This window comes from Hypanus sabinus, chromosome 27, assembly GCF_030144855.1.
Source record: "Hypanus sabinus isolate sHypSab1 chromosome 27, sHypSab1.hap1, whole genome shotgun sequence".
Lineage (NCBI taxonomy): Eukaryota > Metazoa > Chordata > Chondrichthyes > Myliobatiformes > Dasyatidae > Hypanus > Hypanus sabinus.
This window is the reverse complement of record NC_082732.1, coordinates 39,693,133-39,706,096: the sequence shown is the minus strand read 5'-3', so window position 1 is coordinate 39,706,096 and position 12,964 is coordinate 39,693,133. Positions and strand designations below refer to the sequence as shown.

The 12,964-nt window shown below is 45.1% G+C and overlaps 1 pseudogene; it reads left to right on the top strand.

Annotated features, from left to right (window-relative positions):
* The first annotated feature begins 383 nt into the window (after positions 1 to 383).
* The window catches only part of LOC132381913 (uncharacterized), a 90,186-nt pseudogene continuing 77,605 nt past the window's right edge, over positions 384 to 12,964 (top strand).

Here is a 12,964-nt window from a genome sequence, read left to right as displayed (position 1 = left end):
TGTGTTGCACTCAGTAAATCTTGCTTTTTTTCTTCTGAATAAAAATATTGTAAAGAGAAAAAAGTTAAAAAAAAGAGACCACCTGGCTGCCTAGAATTCAGTCTCTTGGCCTCCTGAATGTAAGCCAGGCTCTTGTGGTCTGTCCATATGAGAAAAGGTTTTTGGTCCCCTCGAGCTATTTCTCCAGAGACAACTTGACCGCAAGTAGCTGTCTATTCCCAATGTTGTAATTCACCTCTGCCAGGGATTGTCACCTAGAAAAGAATGCACACAGGTGAAGGTTATTGTCTGAAGGTTTCCATTGAGCCAACAGCACCCACTCTGACATCTGAGGCAATATCACTTCCACAATGAAGGGAAGGTCCAGATTCGGCGCAACCAAAATGGGAGCTGTCATGAACCACTGTTTGAGCTCTGAAAAAGCAGCCTCCACCCTCTTAGTCCAAACGAAAGGGCCCCTGGATCTTTTGGTTAGTGCCGTCAGTGGAGCCACTGATAAACTTTCGATAAAATTTAGCAAATCCCAAGAATCATTGGCCCTGCTTCACACTGGATAGTGAGGGCCAATCTCTGACTGCTTGTGTCTTACTAGGGTCCATCTTGAGATTGCCATTAGAGATGATGAAGCCCAAAAAATATTGATTATGTGAAATTCAGACTTCTGCAGCTTGAAGTGAAGTCCATGATCAAGAAGCCTCTTTATGATATCCCTGATGTGAGCAGTGTGCTCCTCTATGGACTTCGAGAAAATCAGGATGCCATCCCAGCAGACGAAGGCGTACTTATGGAGAATATCCTGAAGCACATCATTTATAGAAGCCCGGAACACTGCTGGCATGTTCACAAGGCTGAAGGGCATTACCAGGTATTCACAGTGTCCTGTCGGTGTGTTGAATGCCATCTTCTACTCATCACCTTCCTTTATGCGAACCATATTGTATGCACTCTGCAAGTCCGGCTTTGAGAATTCTCTTTCCACTTGGAGAATCTCAAAAGCAGTGTTGATGATTGGAAGAGGGTAACAATTCTTGACCATCATGTGACTCAGCCCTCTCTAGTCAATGCTAGGCCACAGACTCTTGAAGCCAGCACCAGCTGTAGAGGTGGAATGAATGAATCCCAGGGCAAGAGTGTCCTTAATATACTCCTCCATAGTGCTTCTCTCTGGGCCTGAGCATGTGTAATTGACTCCGCAGAGGACATGTACCTGGCAATAGATCTATTGCACAGTCATAAGGTTGGTGAGGTGAAGAGTTGAGGCTTTTCCCTTACTTTTCCAAATCCTTGTAGATGGAAGGGATTTCTGTCAGCTTGGGTGCTGCAATTACCCCCGAACCTTCCTTCGAGGATGATTTCTGAGACTCTGTTGGCAGCAGAGGTGCTTCAGCAGATCCCAGAGTCTCCCCGATAGGCCCACAAGAGTCTTTTGTGAAAACCAAAGCAAAAATCATTGTTCTAATCCTCATCTGTCTCCTCAGACATTGACAGCAAGATGCAACAAATAGTTCTGGGCTCCTGGATCTCCGTCTTGGAACCTTTCTCCTTAGGCAGGACCTGGCAACTGGAGCCCCTTGGCTTAGCTGCTCGAGTTCCAGACTGCTTGGGCACCTCCTTGGTTTGCTCCTGACTGGAGATCTCATTTCAGTGCACCCCTGAAAGGATCGGGTTGGGACTCGCACAGGCCTACTGGATATAGCTGGCTTATCCTCTTTTATAGGTAGGACTGGATTTCCTGAAGTCTCCAGGTTACCCTGAGGAGAAATCTGTACCCTTGCTGGTCTTGGGAGAGTCTGGGGGCTGGAACGCCAAGCCAAAAACAAACCCTCTTGCAATGGCTGGGCCAAGCAGTGATACTCCCGTCCCTCCAGTCCACGGATGGGTTAGGCTGAGCTAAAGGTACCCAAGGATCATGGGTATGAGTGGAGAGTCAATTATGTAGAAACTAATGTCTTCCACATGAACCCCTATCCTCACCTGCAACATCACAATTTGTTGCTGGTTCTTCCCAGAACCTATCAGGCAGCCATCCAAGGCAGTTGCAGGCAAGGACTGACTCAACACTCACCACGGTATGTCAAACTGACGGGTGGTTCTCCTATCCAGAAAATTATCCGCTGCCCCAAAGTCTACAAAAGCCTTTACCTGCCTTATGTAAACTCCACCTTCAGCATGAAACTGGAATTCGAGAGGTTGGGTGTAGTGGCTGCCACCGTCACAGTCCTCCTGATGTTTGGCAGTCTCAGCAGACACCCTGGTAGCTGCAGCGTCAGTCATTCTTCCTCACAGTAAAAGCAGCAACCTTGACTCTGGTGCCGGGGTACCCCACTGCAGAGAGCCCAGTGCAACCCATCTGCATAGGTTCAACTGCATCTTGGGTTGGCGACAGGCTGGTCAAGGTCTGAGGTTGAGGAGTGGAACATGATGTAGTCTTGCTTACGCTCTGCCAGACGATTATCGAGATGGATGGACTGGTCAATGAGAACTTCTAAGTTCTCTGCTGGCACTCCCGAGGCAAGGGCACCTTTCAGTTTATTTCGGAGTCTGTGGCGGTATAGCGTGGCCAAAGCCTCCCCGTTCCAACAATTCTCCTGGACCAAGGTTCGAAATTCGATCACGAAGTCGATTAACAAATTTCACGACACATGCCGGTGATAATAAATCTGATTCTAATTCTGACCACTGACCACTCACCTATTGAAACTTCATCAGGCGGTCTGAGCTTTGGCTGGCTCCAGCAGGGTGATGCAACACCCCTTCATGGCGGCCATGAGTTCCTCCGAGTTGAGCAAATCTCCAACCTGTGTTCCCAATGCGCAGTGGCCCGGTGTAGGGCTCTTCCAGTCAGAAGAGAGAGAATGAAGGCTATCTTTACACACTGCGAAGGGAACCAGGACAGCTGGAGCTCAAACACTGACAAGCCTGTATGAGGAAGCCATGGCAAAAATCAGAGACCCTGTCGAATGTCTCTGGGGTTGGAAGATGTACTGGCTCTGGAGTGGGGCTGATTGGTTCTCCCAAGTGACTCTGGCCTCCTCCTTTGCAAAAGTTGACCAATGGCTACCTGGAGATCGTGTATCTCCAGGCTCTGTTGGGAAATACCTTCACTGTGGCTAGTCACAGCAGACAAAAGTCTCTGACACCCTGCTGGGTCATACTGGCTCAATCATACTGTGATGAAAGTCTTTGATGAGGATGGCTTGGTCCCAAATGCTGGAGTATCCGAGGCAAAGATCGAGACACTGTTTTAAACTAGATTGAGAATCTGAGCACAAAACAAACACTAGATGAAATCACGAGTAGGCTTACGATTGAGCTCTGAACCTCAGTTTAGGTTCTCCTAAAATAGTCAATCCTTGCTGCCCAAAACATAATTGCCAATTATTATTATTATTATTACTTTATTGTCACCAAATAATTGATACTAGAGCGTACAATCATCACTGCAATATTTGACTCTGCACTTCACGCTCCCTGGAATATAAATCAATAGTAAATATAATAAAAATTTAAATTTCAATAATAAATAAAACCGAGAGACAGCTCCGGCTATTTGGAAGGTACGGCCCAGATCCGGGTCAGGATCCGTTCAGCAGTCTTATCAAAGATGGAAAGAAGAAATTAGCAGGACTGTCCTGAATCTTTAAAAGGGTTGTGCCAACTATCCATACTCTGGGGCATTAGAGTGTCTAAACCTCGGAAGCTGCTGCAGATGGGTGCATATTGTAACAATTTGCCAACTGGCTGTAGAGTCTGCAGTGCAGTTTCCATATCATTCAGTGTTAGTGTTTCAGCTTGTTAGGATGCTCTTTACTGCACACCTGTAGAATGATGTCAGTATAGGTGTGCATAGTCCAATCATCAACAAGAGAAAATTTGCAGATCCTTGAAATCCAAGCAACACACACAAAATGCTGGAGGAACTCAGCAGGCCAGGCGGCACCTACGGAAATAGTAGTCAACATTTTGGGCCGAGACCCTTGGGCAGGGCTTGGACCAAAGAGTCTCGGCCCAAAATGTCAACTGTACTTTTTTCCATAGTTACCGCCTTGCCTGCTGAGTTCCTCCAGTATTTTGTGTGTGTTGTGCACAGTCCAGCTCTCTCAGCCTCTCAAGAAAGTAGAACCTCTCAATAAATTAGAAAATATCTGTTCACGATAAGGGTTGTATTTGTTCTTTATTTGTGACCTGCAGATTGCAGACATAATGTGTTTTTGGAATCAATGCGCTGCTTTCATATGTACATCTGAGACCCATTCTGAGTTTGCTCTACTTCTCAGAGCGATGTTCAACTTCCTTTGCATGGGAGCTTTTCAATTGACTGCCTTCTTTGCCAAAATGAAACTGAACACCAAGCCCTTTATTATCTAAACTTTACCTTGAGGTTTCTCTGCAGTATTTGATTTTCCTCTTTCTCATCCTCTGCACTTTCTTGCTGAACTTGGTTGTTTGAACTGGTAAGATGGTGAATCATGAGTCAATAGTAGTGATGATTCAAGTTTTTGTTCAATATCTTTTGACACTGGGTGGGTTCAAATGATTCAATTTAATATCAGAGTACGTATACAATACACAACCTGAAATTCCTACTCTTCATAGACACCCATGAAACAAGAAACCCTGCAGAATGAATAATAGAAACAACAGAACTCCAAAGCCCCCTTCACCCCCCCATCGCACAAGCAGCTGCAGAAGCTTCAACCCTCCTCCTCCTCCCACTATTCAAGCAATAGGAAACTCTTCCAATATCTTGATCTAGGGTCTATCAAAAACTACAGTCCATAAGCCAGCACTTCAGTATCTCAGACAGGCTCTCTCCCAACAGTAAGGGCGAGAGTGGTTACTTCTGCAACAATGAGAGCAGAAAACAGCAACTCACTGTTCTGATGTTACAGTCTCTCGCTTCGCTTCTCCAAGTTTCACCCCAATCTTGGGGATCGGCAGTCCCTCACTCTCCATCGAAAGAGAGGGAATGTGATTGCTCAAGTACAGGGGTACAGGGGCCCTCTTCCAACAGCAGCACACACTGACTGCTAGCTCAATGTTTCAGTCTCCCGCGATGCTTCAGTCAGTGAAATTGACGAGGAACTGGGCCATCTATGGGACCACTCCCCGAAGGCGCTTGTCTGCCAGGCTGTTTCTGGAGATAACGAAGCACCAGGCTGCACTGCTGGTCTGAAAACCCACTGCTTGCGAAAAATCCTAGTTTGGACTGTAGTTCACAGACTCCAACAGAACCCCAACCACCTTGAAAAGAAAAGAAACACATAAGAGAAGCAGAATAAGCTGTTTCGTGGATGAACTGGATGAAGTCACCTGGGTCTGCAAAAACCGCCGGTGCCATCTTTCCTCACTTCTCCTCACCCTGCCTATGTTCAACATGAAGACAACAGAGCAAATCTTACTGAAGTCTGTGGCAAATAAAGCTGTGTTAAGATTGAAATTTATTTATCACAACATACAGTGAAATGCCCCTACTTGGGGCAGGCCACGTGTTGCTACATGGCCACAAGCCTCGGCAAAACCACGTAGAACACAACAAAAACAATAACAGCAAAGTAAATCCTGTTCCTCACTTCCAACAGTGCACATACACAGACTTCTAACCCCAGGAAAGGCCATCTTCAGCCTCCAGCCTGGACTCGGGCTTGGACTTGCAGACATTGGGCCTTCAAGTACCCCAGTGGACTTGCAGAGATTGCTCTGGCCAACAGTCCTCAACCTTTGGACTCCAATTCAACCCTTAGGCCTTGATCCTTGGCATCTACCTCAGGACCCAATGATCACTGAACAATCAAGCCTCGAACTCCAAACTTGCCAATGACTATTCCAGCCAATAGGTCTTGACCTTTGGCCTCCATTCTCAGCATTGACCCCTAGACCAATCAGTTGCTGAACACTATGCCTTGACCTCTGGACCAGCAGATTATGGGACCCCTGATTACTTTGGCCAAAGGGCCTTGACTTCCAGACTTCCAATTCAGCTCTCAGCTGTAAATCTTTAGCACAGACCCCAGGACACACCAATAATTTTTTTTTTTTTTTGGAGCATTGTGAGCAGTTTTGGGCCTGTTATTTAAGGAAGGATGTGCAGGCATTGGAAAAGGTCCAGAGGAGTTCACAAGAATGATTCTGGGCATGCAAGGGCTAATAAATGAGGTGTGTTTGATGACTCTGGGCCTGTACTTACTGGAGTTTAGAAGAATGAGGGAAGATCTCATTGAAACCTATTGACTATTAAAAGGCCCAGATAGAGTGGGCTTGAATAGGATATTTTCTATAGTGGGAGAGATTAGAAAGAGAGGCACAGCCTCAGAACAGAGGGATGTCCATTTAGAACAGAGAAGAGAAGAAATTTCCTTAGGCAGAGGGTGGTGGATCTGCAGTACTCGTAATTGAGAATATTTAAAGCTGTGACTAACAGATCTTGGTTAGTCTGAACGTCAATGGTTGGGGGAGAAGGCAGGAGAATTATCCCCCTGAAACACTCAGTCAAGCTGTCATGAACACTTGATGCTTCAGCCTGATCCAAACTCCAAGACCTCATTTCCTTCACCAAAGGAGATGAGATGGGGACCTTGGTCAGCATGGACTAATTGGGCCAAAGGGCCTGTTTCCATTTTATATGACTCTGACTCTATAAATCTACGAGTATGAGCCTTGTACTTTAAATTCCAGAGCCACAAAGACAAAATGCTGGATGAACTCAGCAGGTCAGGTAGCATCTATGGAGGAGAATAAGTAGTCAAAGTTTTGGGCCAAGACCCTTCCCTGGACTGGGAACAAAGGGTAATTTGAGATTCCAAAAGGTACAGTCAACCCGGCTGGGCACATGAAGGCACTGCCGCAAACTCCACATGATAGGTGACACCAGGTGAGGAGGATGACGGGTGGCTGGGGGAAAGGGGAGGTGACGGGACTGGAAAAGGGTTCTCATAATTCTATAAACCTCAGCTTGCAACACTTCAGTGCAAACTACCCAAATTTGTTGAACCTCTCCACATATGCTCTCTAATCCAGGCAGTATCCAGATGAATCACTTGTGCAGGACCTCTCCCATTGTTTCAGGTATTTGCATTGAGGGTGGCTGTGTCAGGTAACCACAGATGCATTTCGCAGGTGTTTTCATTTTGAGATGTTATGTATTCATTATTTAAGTAATAGACGACTTTGTTTGGACACCTGTCCATTTGAGAATGAAATGTACATTGGCCAGAGGCTACATTCTCTCAGCTTGAGTGAGGAGGGACACAGCTGTAGTCATCTGTTGTGAATTTATTTGGGAGTGCACATTTATGTTTACATTAATGGGATTAGAGTCTCTGGATGCTTAGCAAACATGTTTCCATGTTATATCACTGACTATACTGATTGAAAGTCTTCAAACCCATCTCAGGGCACCACGGTTAGTGCGACACTATTGCAGCTCAGGGCTTTGGAGTTGGGAGTTCAATTCCTAGTTCATCTGTAGGAGATTGTACATTCCTCCTTATGAACACGTGGCTTCCTCCACGTGCTCTGGTTTCCTCCCACGGTCCAAAGATCTGTGGGTTAGTAGCTTAATTGTTAATTGTCCTGTGACTAGGCTAGGGTTAAATAGGTTGCTGGGTGGCGTGGAACATTGGGCTGAAAGAACTTGATCAGTGCAAAGGACGTGGAGATACTATCATCTGAGGAAAGACTGAGTTGACTGGGTGTAGTGGCCAAGTCACTGGGCATATTTAAAGCAGAGGTTAATAGGTACCTAATCAGTAAGAATGTCAAAGGTTATGGGGAGAAGGCAGGAGAATGGGTTTGAGAGTGATAATAACTCAGAATGGCAGAGCAGACTCGAGGGGCCAAATGGCCTATTTCTGCTCCTCAGTCTCATGGTCTGATTGAACGATGGAATGGTGGAGCAGACTTCAAAGGCCAGACTTGCTCTTAGCTTCTTTGTTTTGTATCAATAGCATCAACTTTATTGCTAGCAAGGTATTTGCAACAGGGATCACTGCAACATCCAGCAACCAATATGGTTTGAATAATAATCTTTTGTACCAATGATATAATCAGACACTGCACACTGAGCAACCTGTCACGGGTCACTCCCAATCATGCATTGTTTCAGCATTTCTGCTGGTTGGCCAGGGTCTTGTTTATATTTCAGTTTGGTTGCTGCCTAGTAACAGCAGAACCAGTTCTTTTAGTTCGGAGCAATTGAAATCTAATTAATTGAACAGCTGCCTGCATCTCTTTCCCACAGCACTTATGATCAGCGGCCACTTTATTAGGCATGCCTATAAACTACTCGTTAGTGCAAATAGCAAATATCCAATCACGTGGCAGCAACTCAATGCATAGAAGCATGCAGACACGGTCAAGATGTTCAGTTGTTGTCCAGACCAAACATCAGAATGAGGAAGAAATGTGATCTAAGTGACTTTGAATGATGGTTGGTGCCTGACGGGGTGGTTTGAGTATCTCAGAAACTGCTGATCTCCTGGGATTTTCACACACAACAGTCTCTAGAGTTTACAGAGAATGATGCGATAAACAAAAAAAAAATCCAGCAAGTGGCATTTCTGTGGGCACCAACGCCTTGTTAATAAGGGAAGTCAGAGGGGAACGGCCAGACTGGTTCAAGCTGACAGGATGGTGACAGTACCTCAAATAACCACATGTTACAACCTTGGTGTACAGAAGAGCATCTCTGTATGTGCAACACTTCGAACCTTAAAGTGGATGGTCTACAGCAGCAGAAAAGCATGAACATACATTCAGTAGCCACTTTATAAATACAGGAGGTACCTAATAAAGTGGCCACTGAGTGTAACTTGCTTTGTTCACTGCAGAAGTTCACAAAGAAGTTAGAGTGGGGGATTACTTCAGATAAACAGAGATGATAACTATTACCTCCAGAGGAATAAACCCAAGGTGAGGCTAACAGTTTACAGCGAGGTGCTAAATAAGACCATAAGACATAGAAATAGACTTGGTCTGTTTGTCCCATCAAGTCTGCTCTGCCATTTCATCATGGCTGATCTATTATCCCCCTCATCCCATTTCTCCTGCCTTCTTATAACCTTTGAGACCCTTACTAATCAAGAACCTACCAGACTCTGCTGTTTAAAATGCCCAGTGACCTGGCCTCCACAGCCATCTGTAGCAATGACTAACATAATCAACTTTTATCTATAACTCAGGTAACCAGTCCCAGCACCATCCTTGTAAATTTTCTCTGTACTCTTTCAGTCTTAATGATATCTTTCCTTTAGGGAGGTAACCAAAATCAGAACCAGAATTAATATCACCAGCATATGTTGTCAAATTTGTTGTCTTTGCAGCAGCAGTACAATGAAATGTATAATAATAGAGAAAAAACAAAAACACAATGAAAAACTGCACACATTACTTCAAATTTGGCCTCATCAACATCAAAGTTCAAAGTTCAAACTAAATTTAATACCAAGGTACGTATATGTCACCATACATCATCCTGAGGTTCATTTTCTTGCAGGCATTCATAGAACATAGAACAGTACAGCACAGGAACAGGCCATTCAGTCCACAATGTTGTGCCAAATCATTAAAAAGTAAATCAAAAACACCCAAACACTAATCCTTCCTACCTACATCATGTCCATATCCCTCCATCTTCCTTACATCTGTATGCCTATCTAAATGTCTCTTAAAAGCCTTTAATGTATTTGCCTCTACCTCCATACCAGACATCATATTCCAGGCATTCACCATTCTCTAAGTAAAAAGTTTACCCCTCTCATTCCCTTTGAACATATCCCCTCTTACCTTCAATGCAAGCCCTCTGGAGTCAAGACATTTCAACCCTAGGAAACAGATATTCTCTGTTTACTCTATCTATGCCTCTCATAATCTTGTAAGCCTCTATCAGATCTCCCCTCAGCTTCCACTGCTCCAGAGCAAACAATCCAAGCTTATCTCATGATGGGACATGTTCTCCAAACCAGGCAGCGTCTTGGTAAACCTTTTCTGTACTCTCTTCAAAGCCTCAAAATCCTTTTTATAGTAGGGTGACCAGAACTGTATACAATGCTCCAGATGTGGTCTAACCAGAGTTTTATAAAGTTGCAACATAACTTCCTCACTTTTGAACTCAATGCCTTGACTAATAAAAGCAAACATTTCATAAGACTTCCTCACCACCTTATCAACATATACAGCCACTTTCAAGGAGTTATGAACTTGGATCTTTCTGCTCAAGGTCCCTGGATCTTATCTTTAACAATGTACTGTCCCCTTGCATTTGCCTACCTAGGTGCAACACCACATACTTATCAGGGTTAAAATTCACAGTACAACAAAATACAATGGAATCAAACTGACAACCAGCCAATATGCAAAGACAAAATAAACCTGATACTGAGAGCATGAGCTGTAGAATCCTCAAGAGTGAGTCTACAGGTTGTGGTATCAGGAGTCTGATAGTTGAAGGTTAATAACTGTTTCTGAATCTGGTGGTGTGGGACCTAAGGTTTCTGCACTTCCTTCCTGATGGCAGCAATGAGAAGAGAGCACTATTTATTTTTATCTATTGCAATGTAGTGCTGCCACAGAACAACAAATTCCATGACAATATGCCAGTGAACCATCAGGCCCTTGAACAAAAGAGGATAACTTCACACCTATTGAGATGTTTCCACAACCAATTTTCTCAGTGGTCCCGGCGAGGAAGCGCTGGGAGTCAGCTGCACCTTTCCTCATTCCCCGTCATGGCGACTGTTGAACGCACGCGAGGACATCCGTGGCCCAAACGCGGAGAGACCCTCGCGCCGGGGATCACTGGGCGCCTCGCGCGGCCGGCGGGAAGGGCCGTCGCTACCGGCCCGATGGGCGCCGCCTCCAAACCCGTTCACCACACCGACTGTTCGCAGGGAACCTGGTGCTAAAATATTCGCAGACGACCTGATTCGGGTAAGTAGCAGAGCAGCTACCTCGCTGCCATCTACTGAAAGTCATCCCTCGAGTCCGATAGACGACGCGGGGGCACACGCCCTGTCGCTCTCCGGACTGCGACCGCTGCGGCTCCGGCCCTCAGCTTGTCCTCTCACCCCACCCACGACCTGGCCAAGGCGGGAGGCTGTCTAGTGAGGCAACGAAACCCTCAAAACTGCTTCGGTACTTTGAGTCCAAGCACTCTGCACAAACGTTTGAGTTTTCTGAGTGGAAAAAAACGTGAGCAAGCGGGACAGAAGCGAGTGCTGATAGCCACGTAAACTAAATTGCGGGATAGACTGGACATAAGGAACTCCCTTCAAGTATCGCTGTATTCCGGTCATGATTAACCCCCACCCCCTCCCCGTCGGCCGGTCCGCAAGAATATTGTCAATATTGAACCGGTCCCCGGTGCAAAAAAGGTTGGTGACCACTGAATCATCTCACTTATGGACCCTTTATCTTTTATTTCATGCTGTCTTTATTTATATTTACATTTGCACTGTTTGTTGTCCTCTATGCTCTTGCTCTTTCATTGATCCTCTTTGCTGTTACTGTTCTATAGATTTGCTGAGTATGCCTGCAGGGAAAGGAATCTCAGGGTCGTAAGAGGTGACATGTATGTATTCCGATAATAAATTTTACTTTGAACTTCAATATTAGACCTGATTCTGATCTTCCACAACTTAATGTCCCAACTTCTGTACTAATTACTCTGATTTATGAAGGCCAATGTGCCAAAAGCTCTCTTTATGACCCTATCTACCTGTGATGTCACTTTCAAGACCAAGCACTGGTCCTGGATTACTAACACTGAGTGTAACTCTCTCTCCAGGCAATTTGCTATGTAGGAAAGAAACTTTGAAAGCTTCCTTAGTGACTACTGGCGTGTATTTCAAGTTTCTACCTGTCTAGACAAACCTGACCCCTGCAAGAAGTGGTGGGTGTGTGAACACACAGCATTACTTGTACTTAAAGTTCGAATTGTTGTGCGATGATGTCACGTATTTGCATTTAGGTGGGTCATTTCAGTAAATGGAAGCTGGGTGGGTTACTCTGATTAACATAAGGACTCCCTTCACCTTTGCCTTCACTTTAGGCTGTGATTGAAATACCGCTAAGATTGGAGCATGTGACAGTTGCGGTGGTACAGTAGTGTAGAGGTCAGTATAAGACTTTGCAGAGCCAACTGTACGATTGGGGTTTAATTGCTGCCTCTATCTGTAAGGAGGGACATCTCTACCAAAGGAGGTGTAAGGTGCTCCTTCCCTCCGCTAGCCTGCTGGTCACCCTTGGGCAGGAAGTAGCACCTGCTTAGACCCCCCAGTCAGGATCATGTGAAGCCATGGGAGCATGTGGTGCGTATCACAAGTCCTGGTTGTGAGACCACTGACGCCAGGCAGACAGTTTCTGAAGATGGCTGGGGTAACCTGTCTTGTGAAGACGCTGCCCAGAAGAAAGCAATGGCAAACCACTTCTGTAGAAAAATTTGCCGGGGACAATCATGGTCAAAGACTATTGTTATGTTTTGCAACTTCAAAACATTAAACTAATTCAAAGACACGGCATCCAAAATGCAGGTTTGCTTTAAGCAAGGCACACACGTATCACGTGGTAATGTGATGGCATATGCAATTAATGTATTTATAACCTGTAATTATATGAAACAATATAAGATTACTTAAATATTATCGAAATGCCTACATCATATGGCATGGCACCTAATGATGATGATAACAATCTGTAAAGGGTTTGTACGTTATCCCAGCAACTGCGTGGATTTCCTCTGAGTGCTCCGGTCTCCTCCCGTATTCCAAAGATGTACCAGGTAGGGGTAGTAAGTTGGCGCTGGAAGTGCGACGACACTCGTGGGCTGTCCCAGTACATCCTCAGACTGAGTTAGTCACTGAAAGATAGGACGCCTCTCACTGTATGTTTCCATGTTCTGTTGTACATGTGACAAATAAAGCAAACATTTAAAAATAATACTGCCTTTAATCTATGGACTTTGGATAAA